We start from the raw sequence: 11,862 nt of genomic DNA, 5'->3' as shown, positions 1-11,862 counted from the left end.
TAGCTGAATGGAGAAATTTACATGTTATCACTGTAATTTATGAAAACAGAAACTCAGATTATTTACTTCAAAGTTTGTTTTAATGTATTTAGAATTTGAGTGGAACCAGCTGTTTTTTAACTTCTAAAGATCATGTTGTTATAACCCTGTTCAAAAGGGTGATTGTACTGTATTTCTTTAAACAACTTAAGAGGTATTAATTACAAGAGGAAAAGAAAATACTGTAAATGTCTCTTCTGCCTTATGAGTCATACTACAAGCTCGACAACCACAGGCACCTCTGAAGGGCCACGGCACATGCACGTGCCCTCAGGCAGCCACGTGCTCCTGGCCGGGGGTCTGCAAATACACCCACAAAATCACCATCATCGTCATCACCAAAACTCTCTTGGAATTTGTACACCTAAGACGATGCACACATGGGGAGTGGGGGGTCGGGAATGGAAAATGCAGGCGGTTGGGGAAAGGCCCTCACTCGCATCGGCTTTTATCCAGCAAACATGGGTCAGATCCATAGGGTGGGTGTCCCCAACCCTGATCAAAAATCACAGCCCTTTGGATCCCCAGACCCGGGGCTTTCAATATGAATCTATATCCCTACAAGTAACCTGGCCTTCGAATCACAGACAAGGAGGTTATTCCATGCCCATTTAATGAAAGGTGAATAAAGTGATGCTAATAAGTTCTACTCCATTAGACGATAGCAAGCTTTTTCCAAAAAGATGAAAATCCATGACCTTGTCTTCTTTGCCATTAATCCTACTCTGAGGGCAGGGAGGTGGAGGGACATCAGGTAAGTAGGTACCTGCTCTAATCCACGCCTACCTTCAAAGTCAGAGGTTACCAAGCAGACAAAATAAGGGAGTGGTGGTTTCTCTCTAAGAGAGATTCTTTACAAAAGGATTAAATGTGGGATTCCTCAGAAAATCTAACTCCCATCCGGTGATTAAAATGATCTGCTATGAAACTGTGTCCACAAACCTTTCGGACACCCTATGTATGTAGACATATTTTACCACATCAGTCAAGCTAGCTCATGTCTCGATCACGAGGAAGCAGGAGCAGTGGTTGGGTGTGGGCTCTCTGAGTGGATAACGCAGCAGATCACTCCACAAGCCGCCAGGGTCGGGTCACTGTTCTGCAGTCCCCGAGGCCGCGCCCACCAGGGGAACAGGTGTGCCCAGGAAGTCCTCTGTAATCAACTGGCTGGGCCTGGACACACCTGCTCCTGTAGAAGCAATGTCACCACAAGAGCTGAGAGCTGCTTCCAGACAGGTGAGCTTGAGCCCAAGCAGGTAGGGTGCAGTCCACGGGGTAGGAGCTCTGGCCCCAAAGATGTCTCCATCCCTCAGAGAGCTCTCATCTAATGTGCTGTTCTGGGGCTTCAGACAGCCCCTCACTACTGTGCTCCAGAGGGGAGCACAAAGATAAAAGAAATTGTAGTTTTCTTTATTTTCTTATTTTAACTAATATTTCACGCTCGCTTTAAAACACATAATATATTGGTGCAATAGCACATGTATATAATTGATAAATAAAATAAATAGGCTTCTGCTGGAGGTCCATGCTCAAAATTTTACAGTGGAAATTCTTGATCAAAAAGATCAGAGAGGGCTTCCCTGGTGGTGCAGTGGTTGAGAATCCGCCTGCCAATGCAGGGGACACGGGTTCGAGCCCTGGTCTGGGAGGATTCCACATGCCGTGGAGCAACAGGGCCCTTGTGCCATAACTACTGAGCCTGCACTCTAGAACCCGCAGGTTACAACTACTGAGCCCGCGTGCCACAACTATTGAGGCTCAGGCGCCTAGAGCCGTGCTTCGCAGCGAGAGAGGCCACTGCAATGAGAGGCGCGTGCACCGCAACGAAGAGTGTCCCCCGCTCACCGCAACTAGAGGAAGGCCGCGCACAGCAACGAAGACTCAATGCAGCCAAAAATAAAGAAATACAATAAATTAATTTAAAAAAATAATAAAAAAGATCAGAGAACGTGTATCCCAGATCTGGGGTTGTATCCATTCATCAAATGGATGATTGATTTAACCCACCCAGAAGTTCAGTATCTTCCTGAAGATACTTGTTAAGCAAAAGGATCTCTATCTAGAGGAATCTGCAGTAGGCAGTAAAAATTCCAAGGGCAGAGACTTGGGCTGGGAAAAGACTATTACCCCATGCGAAGGCCAGAACGGCCCCAGGGGCACTTGCTGCACTGACGCTCGTTCTCATCGGCTCCTGGCCTTCTTCTACAGCCAGAGAATTTAAAAAACAAAATAGAAGTCTAGGTGTTCTCCCCCGGGGCAGCCTGCCCTGATGGCAGCTTCCTAGGAAGGAGGGTCAGCCAGCAGGGGCACCGCAATGATGTTTCTGCGTCCTCTATAGGTTAGGAATTTATAAGTGGAGGACTGCAGAGCTGAGCCTCATGTGCAGCTATGCTCTGCTGCCCGATGCTCAGGGTGGCTGTCCTCCTGCACCGTCAATGTCACAGCCGTTTACTAAGGCCCTACTATGTGCAGCGCATCCAGTGTAGCGTTGACGAAAAATGAGAATAAGACACAAACCCTGCCCTCAAGTTTGCTTTTGATCGAGTGGCAGATGAAGAAGTATTCTCAACTTATGAAGGCAAATGAATGGTGATCTCACAGGCATTGGAGGATGGGAAGAAAGTTGGGTGAGGAAAAACCAGCCTTCAGGCTGCACGCTGGAACCCCGGTGTCACCAGAGCTACGCCCGAAAATTCCACTTACTCAACATTTTCAGTTATTTTTTTTTCCAGCGAAGCCACTTCGTCTCATTATTAGAGGATGCATGCAAACTCGTCTATTTGTTTTAAAGTTGGGAAATTTAGATACCAAAAACTGATAAAAATTCAGTTACCTGAAAATTTCAGTCATTTAGAAGATGCTTACTAGTGAAAAGAACTTTTTTTCACAGTATTAAAATGTGCTAACCCTTCTTACCACAAACCAAATGGCTCTCTGAGGCAACAGAATTAAATGATCTGAAAATCAAACATATACGGCACATCCAAAACTTCTGTTCTTAGCATGTGTGAACATTTCACAAATACATTATTTCACGGTTCCAAAGAGAAAGTGTGAGATTCTGGAAGGGAATTAGCTGTGAGCATGAAACAGTTCAGGCCTGTGCTGTTGTTTAACTGAGACACCTTCACCAGCTACAAAAATATCGGTTCCTCAAACCAAAATATGTATAAGAGAAGAAAATCAACATGATGAAAGCAAAGTGCTATGTGGGAAAATGGAGCTAGTAGGGGGAAAAAAGGAAACATTTTCCATATTGCAAATAGAAAGAAGGAAAAACATCTCAGGAAATAGATGAATATTCACAGTGGTATCAGTTGTAAACAAAGGGTCCTCTGCTGGCATGAGAGGGTGTAAGGCAGCAAGAGCTACTCTGGAACAACTTCACTCAACAGGTTAAAAGCCAGGTGCCAATGACTCTCATTTAAGGGGGCTTCCTGATGCTCTCAGTGCAGCTCTGCTTGTCTCTCTCTTTGGAGCTGAGATTTAGGTTACGTCTCTGCAATGAGCAATGGCAATCTATAGCCAGTGGGACCAGATTTGGCCACTGCCTTCCATTGTAAATAAAGTTTTATTGAAACAGCCATGCTTATTTGTTTACATATGGTCTGAGGCTGCTTTCCTGATACAATGGCAGAGTTGAGTAGTGGTGACAGAAACTCTGTGGTCCACAAAGCTTAAAATATTTACTATCCGGACATTTACAGGAAAAGTTTGCTGACCCCTGAACGAAAGAGGGAAAAGCAGCCTATTTTTCAGACACTTTGTCTGCCTGGTGTAAATAATCCAGATGTTTGGAAATATCTGCAGGGAAGATAATGCTGTCACTCTTCCTCTAAATGTTGGCAGTCGCCTTTGTTTAATAAGATGTTGGATGTGGGAGAAGCAGGCTATGGGGGGAAGGCTGAGAGCCCGAGGGCAGAGAGACAGAAACAAAGTCAAGACATGAGCAGACGCAGGTTTGCTGGGCAGTGAAGACAGAATGACCACTTGGAGCTGCCATGTTTCTTTCCTGATCTGGAGATCAGGGAGCTTTTCAGACAGAAGTGGTCTTGCTTTGGGGTAAAGATTTGATCAATCCCATCTGTGGTCTGGATGGAGAAGCAAGACCTGGCTGAGGATAAGATTATCTGAACTCACAGGTGACTGAATAATTACCCCTACATGTATAGAACAAGGGTGAAGGGTTATTTGGAGAGCGTCTCAAGCATGCCTCCTATCATGAAGCGCTCCTCACAGGTCCTGTCTAGGACTGCGACTTACCAGGGTTTTACCCGAAGGTGTGGCGTGCACGGCAAGGTGGGAACTTACCCAAACTGCAGGAGCGAAGCGAGAAACCCATATCAGAGCCACGATCCAGCACACTGCATCCCAACCCATTTAAATCCTGGAGGGGAAAAAAAAAAAAACAGAAACAAACAAAACATGAGCAAGATCACCAGGAATGAAAGTCAAGTTCTGTGTTTAATCCTCGGAAGGAGGAGAATTGTCTCCCTGAGTTCCCCAAACAGAGGCCTGCAGAGTCTCACCGCCCCCACGTTCGAGGTGAATTAACAGTATAAGGCAGATTTAGAGTCAATGATCCGAATCACACTTTCCAGGTCCCGGGAGGCAGCACTGATCAAAGGATACCTGGACTTGGGTGCTCTACTTTGAGCACTGACGAACAGTGGGGTTCAGAAACGACAGCACAGCTGAAGGGAGAGAAGATGGCGGAAGAGTAAGACGCGGAGATCACCTTCCTTCCCACAGATACAGTAGAAATACATCTACACGTGGAACTGCTCCTACAGAACACCCACTGAACGCTGGCAGAAGACGTCAGACCTCCCAAAAGGCAAGAAACTCCCCACGTACTTGGGTAGGGCAAAAGAAAAAAGAAATAACAGAGACAAAAGAATAGGGACAGGACCTGCACCAGTGGGAGGGAGCCGTGAAGGAGGAAAGATTTCCACACACTAGGAGCCCCTTCGCGGGCAGAGACTGCGGGTGGCGGAGGGGGGAAGCTTCGGAGCCGCGGAGGAGAGCGCAGCCACAGGGGTGCGGAGGGCAAAGCAGAGAGATTCCCGCACGGAGGCTCGGCGTCGAGCAGCACTCACCAGCCCGAGAGGCTCGTCTGCTCACCCGCCGGGGCGGGCGGGGCTGGGAGCTGAGGCTCAGCTTCGGTCGGATCGCAGGGAGAGGACTGGGGTTGGCGGCGTGAACACAGCCTGAAGGGGTTAGTGCGCCACAGCTAGCCGGGAGGGAGACCGGGTAAAGTCTGCAGCTGCCGAAGAGATGAGAGACTTTTTCCTGCCTCTTTGTTTCCTGGTGCGCGAGGAGAGGGGATTCAGAGCGCCGCCTAAACGAGCTCCAGACACGGGCGCGAGCCGCGGCCATCAGCGCGGACCCCAGAGACGGGCGTGAGACGCTGGGGCTGCTGCTGCCGCCACCAGGAAGCCTGTGTGCGAGCGCAGGTCACTCTCCACACCGCCCCTCCCGGGAGCCGGTGCAGCCCGCCACGGCCAGGGTCCCGTGATCCGGGGACAGCTTCCCCGGGAGAACGCACGGCGCGCCTCGGGCTGCTGCAACGTCACGACGCCTCTGCCGCCGCAGGCTCGCCCCGCCTCCTCCGTACCGCTCCCTCCCCCCGGCCTGAGTGAGCCAGAGCCCCCGAAGCAGCTGCTCCTTTAACCCCGTCCTGTCTGGGCGGGGAACAGACGCCCTCAGGCGACCTACACGCAGGGGCGGGTCCACATCCAAAGCTGAACCCCGGGAGCTGTGCGAACAGAGAAGAGAAAGGGAAATCTCTCCCAGCAGCCTCAGAAGCAGCGGATTAAAGCTCCACAACAACTTGAGGTGCCTGCATCTGTTGAATACCTGAATAGACAACGAATCATCCCAAATTCAGGAGGTGGACTTTGGGAGCAGGATATATTAATTTTTCCCCTGTTCCTTTTTTTGTGAGTGTATATGTATATGCTTCTGGGTGAGATTTTGTCTGTATAGCTTTGCTTTATAATAGCTTTATTTTACTTCACTATATTATATCCTCTTTCTTTCTTTCTTTCTATTTTTTCTCCCTTTTACTCTGAGCCGTGTGGGTGAAAGGCTCTTGGTGCTCCAGCCAGGCATCAGGGCTGTGCCTCTGAGGTGGGAGAGCCAACTTCAGGACACTGGTCCACAAGAGACCTCCCAGCTCCACGTAATACCAAACGGCGAAAATCTCTCAGAGATCTCCATCTCAACATCAAGACCCAGCTTCACTCAACGACCAGCAAGCTACAGCGCTGGACACCCTATGCCAAACAACTAGCAAGACAGGAACACAGCCCCATCCATTAGCAGAGAGGCTGCCTAAAATCATAATAAGGCCACAGACACCCCAAAATACACCACCAGACGTGGACGTGCCCACCAGAAAGACAAGATCCAGCCTCATCCACCAGAACTCAGGCACTAGTTCCCTCCACCAGGAAGCCTACACAACCCACTGAACTAACCTTAGCCACTGGGGACAGATACCAAAAACAATGGGAACTACGAACCTGCAGCCTGTGAAAAGGAGACCCCAAACACAGTAAGATAAGCAAAATGAGACGACAGAAAAACACACAGCAGATGAAGGAGCAGGGTCAAAACACACCAGACCTAACAAATGAAGAGGAAATAGGTAGTCTACCTGAAAAAGAATTCAGAATAATGATAGTAAGGATGATCCAAAATCTTGGAAATAGAATAGAGAAAATGCAAGAAACATTTAACAAGGACGTAGAAGAACTAAAGAGGAACCAAGCAACGATGAAAAACACAATAAATGAAATTAAAAATACTCTAGATGGGATCAATAGCAGAATAACTGAGGCAGAAGAAAGGATACGTGACCTGGAAGATAAAATGGTGGAAATAACTCCTGCAGAGCAGGATAAAGAAAAAAGAAAAGAACTGAGGACAGTCTCAGAGACCTCTGGGACAACATTAAACACACCAACATTCGAACTATAGGGGTCCCAGAAGAAGAAGAGAAAAAGAAAGGGACTGAGAAAATATTTGAAGAGATTATAGTTGAAAACTTCCCTAATATGGGAAAGGAAATAGTTAATCAAGTCCTGGAAGCACAGAGAGTCCCATACAGGATAAACCCAAGGAGAAACACGCCAAGACACATATTAATCAAACTGTCAAAAATTAAATATAAAGAAGACATATTAAAAGCAGCAAGGGAAAAACAACAAATAACACACAAGGGAATCCCCATAAGGTTAACATCTGATCTTTCAGCAGAAACTCTGCAAGCCAGAAGGGAGTGGCAGGATATACTTAAAGTGATGAAGGAGAAAAACCTACGGCCAAGATTACTCTACCCAGCAAGGATCTCATTCAGATGTGATGGAGAAATTAAAACCTTTACAGACAAGCAAAAGCTGAGAGAGTTCAGCACCACCAAACCAGCTTTACAACAAATGCTAAAGGAACTTCTCTAGGCAAGAAACACAAGAGAAGGAAAACACCTACAATAACAAACCCAAAACATTTAAGAAAATGGGAATAGGAACATACATATCGATAATTACCTTGAATGTAAATGGATTAAATGCTCCCACCAAAAGACACAGACTGGCTGAATGGATACAAAAACAAGACCCATATATATGCTGTCTACAAGAGACCCACTTCAGACCTAGAGACACATACAGACTGAAAGTGAGAGGATGGAAAAAGATATTCCATGCAAATAGAAATCAAAAGAAAGCTGGAGTAGCAATTCTCATATCAGACAAAATAGACTTTAAAATAAAGACTATTACAAGAGACAAAGAAGGACACTATATAATGATCAAGGGATCGATCCAAGAGGAACGTATAACAATTGTAAATATTTATGCACCCAACATAGGAGCACCTCAATACATAAGGCAAATACTAACAGCCATAAAAGGGGAAATCGACAGCAACACAATCATAGTAGGGGACTTTAACACCCCACTTTCACCAACGGACAGATCATCCAAAATGAAAATAAATAAGGAAACACAAGCTTTAAATGATACATTAAACAAGATGGACTTAATTGATATTTATAGGACATTCCACCCAAAAACAAGAGAATACACATTTTTCTCAAGTGCTCATGGAACATTCTCCAGGATAGATCATATCTTGGGTCACAAATCAAGCCTTGGTAAATTTAAGAAAATTGAAATCGTATCAAGTATCTTTTCCGACCACAACGCTATGAGACTAGATATCAATTACAGGAAAAGATCTGTAAAAAATACAAACACTTGGAGGCTACACAATACACTACTTAATAACGAAGTGATCACTGAAGAAATCAAAGGGGAAATCAAAAAGTACCTAGAAACAAATGACAATGGAGACACGACGACCCAAAACCTATGGGACGCAGCAAAAGCAGTGCTAAGAGGGAAGTTTATAGCAATACAAGCCTACCTCAAGAAACAGGAAACATCTCGAATAAACAACCTAACCTTGTACCTAAAGCAATTAGAGAAAGAAGAACAAAAAAACCCCAAAGCTAGCAGAAGGAAAGAAATCATAAAGATCAGGTCAGAAATAAATGAAAAAGAAATGAAGGAAACAATAGCAAAAATCAATGAAACTAAAAGCTGGTTCTTTGAGAAGATAAACAAAATTGATAAACCATTAGCCAGACTCATCAAGAGAAAAAGGGAGAAGACTCAAATCAATAGAATTAGAAATGAAAAAGGAGAAGTAACCACTGACACTGCAGAAATACAAAGGATCATGAGAGATTACTACAAGCAACTCTATGCCAATAAAATGGACAACCTGGAAGAAATGGACAGATTCTTAGAAATGCACAACCTGCCGAGACTGAACCAAGAAGAAATAGAAAATATGAACAGACCAATCACAAGCACTGAAATTGAAACTGTGATTAAAAACCTTCCAACACACAAAAGCCCAGGACCAGATGGCTTCACAGGTGAATTCTATCAAACATTTAGAGAAGAGCTAACACCTATCCTTCTCAAACTCTTCCAAAATACAGCAATGGGAGGAACACTCCCAAACTCATTCTACGAGGCCACCATCACCCTGATACCAAAACCAGACAAAGATGTCACAAAGAAAGAAAACTATAGGCCAATATCACTGATGAACATAGATGCAAAAATCCTCAACAAAATACTAGCAAACAGAATCCAACAGCACATTAAAAGGATCATACACCATGATCAAGTGGGGTTTATCCCAGGAATGCAAGGATTCTTCAATATACGCAAATCAATCAATGTGATACACCATATTAACAAACTGAAGGAGAAAATCCATATGATCATCTCAATAGATGCAGAGAAAGCTTTCGACAAAATTCAACACCCATTTATGATAAAAGCCCTGCAGAAAGTAGGCATAGAGGGAACTTTCCTCAACATAATAAAGGCCATATATGACGAACCCACAGCCAACATTGTCCTCAATGGTGAAAAACTGAAACCATTTCCACTAAGATCAGGAACAAGACAAGGTTGCCCACTCTCACCACTATTATTCAACATAGTTTTGGAAGTGTTAGCCACAGCAATCAGAGAAGAAAAAGAAATAAAAGGAATCCAAATCGGAAAAGAAGAAGTAAAGCTGCCACTGTTTGCAGATGACATGATACTATACATAGAGAATCCTAAAGATGCTACCAGAAAACTCCTAGAGCTAATCAATGAATTTGGTAAAGTAGCAGGATACAAAATTAATGCACAGAAATCTCTTGCATTTCTATACACTAATGACGAAAAATCTGAAAGTGAAATTAAGAAAACACTCCCGTTTACCATTGCAACACAAAGAATAAACTATCCAGGAATAAACCTACCTAAGGAGACAAAAGACCTGTATGCAGAAAATTATAAGACACTGATGAAAGAAATTAAAGATGATACAAACAGATGGAGAGATATGCCATGTTCTTGGATTGGAAGAATCAACATTGTGAAAATGACTCTACTCCCCAAAGCAATCTACAGATTCAATGCAATCCCTATCAAACTACCACTGGCATTTTTCACAGAACTAGAACAAAAAATTTCACAATTTGTATGGAAACACAAAAGACCCCGAATAGCCAAAGCAATCTTGAGAGCGAAAAACGGAGCTGGGGGAATCAGGCTCCCTGACTTCAGACTATATTACAAAGCTACAGTAATCAAGACAGTTTGGTACTGGCACAAAAACAGAAATATAGATCAATGGAACAGGATAGAAAGCCCAGAGATAAACCCACACACATATGGTCACCTTATCTTTGATAAAGGAGGCAAGCATATACAGTGGAGAAAAGACAGCCTCTTCAATAAGTGGTGCTGGGAAAATTGGACAGGTACATGTAAAAGTATGAAATTAGAACACTCCCTAACACCATCCACAAAAATAAACTCCAAATGGATTAAAGACCTAAATGTAAGGCCCGACACTATCAAACTCTTAGAGGAAAACATAGGCAGAACACTCTATGACATACATCACAGCAAGATTCTTTTTGACCCAGCTCCTAGAGAAATGGAAATAAGAACACAAATAAACAAATGGGACCTTATGAAACTTAAAAGCTTTTGCACAGCAAAGGAAACCATAAACAAGACCAAAAGACAACCCTCAGAATGGGAGAAAATATTTGCAAATGAACTGACAAAGGATTAATCTCCAAGATTTACAAGCAGCTCATGCAGCTCAATAACAAAAAAACGAACAACCCAATCCAAAAATGGGCAGAAGACCTAAATAGACATTTCTCCAAAGAAGATATACAGATGGCCAACAGACACATGAAAGAATGCTCAACATCATTAATCATTAGAGAAATGCAAATCAAAACTACAATGAGATATCATCTCACACCGGTCAGAATGGCCATCATCAAAAAATCTAGAAACAATAAATGCTGGAGAGGGTGTGGAGGAAAGGGAACACTCTTGCACTGTTGGTGGGAATGTAAATTGATACAGCCACTATGGAGAACAGTATGGAGGTTCCTTAAAAAACTACAAATAGAACTACCATACGACCCAGCAATCCCACTACTGGGCATATACCCTGAGAAAACCATAGTTCAAAAAGAGTCATGTACCAAAAATGTTCACTGCAGCTCTATTTACAATAGCCAGGACATGGAAGCAACCTAAATGTCCATCGACAGATGAATGGATAAAGAAGATGTGGCACATATATACAATGGAATATTACTCAGCCATAAAAAGAAATGAAATGGAGGTATTTGTAATGAGGTGGATGGAGTTAGAGTCTGTCATACAGAGTGAAGTAAGTCAGAAAGAGAAAAACAAATACAGTATGCTAACACATATATATGGAATCTAAGGGAAAAAAAAAAAGGCCATGAAGAACCTAGTGGCAAGACGGGAATAAAGACACAGACCTACTAGAGAATGGACTTGAGGATATGGGGAGGGGGAGGGGTGAGATGTGACAGGGTGAGAGAGTGTCATGGACATATATACACTACCAAATGTAAAATAGATAGCTAGTGGGAAGCAGCCCCATAGCACAGGGAGATCAGCTCGGTGCTTTGTGACCACCTAGAGGGTTGGGATGGGGAGGGCTGGGAGGGAGGGAGACGCAAGAGGGAAGAGATATGGGAACATATGTACGTGTATAACTGATTCACTTTGTTATAAAGCAGAAACTAACACACCATTGTAAAGCAATTATACTTCAATAAAGATGTTTAAAACAAAACAAAACAAAAAAGAAACGACAGCACAAAAGGCGTGCTGAAGAACAGAGAGGGTCCCACCGGAAGAAGAAGAGATGAACCGGAACCACCATCTCCAGGTGGCTGAGAAG

This window comes from Balaenoptera ricei, chromosome 16 (genome assembly GCF_028023285.1).
Source record: "Balaenoptera ricei isolate mBalRic1 chromosome 16, mBalRic1.hap2, whole genome shotgun sequence".
NCBI lineage: Eukaryota > Metazoa > Chordata > Mammalia > Artiodactyla > Balaenopteridae > Balaenoptera > Balaenoptera ricei.
Note: the sequence above shows the minus strand (reverse complement) of the source record.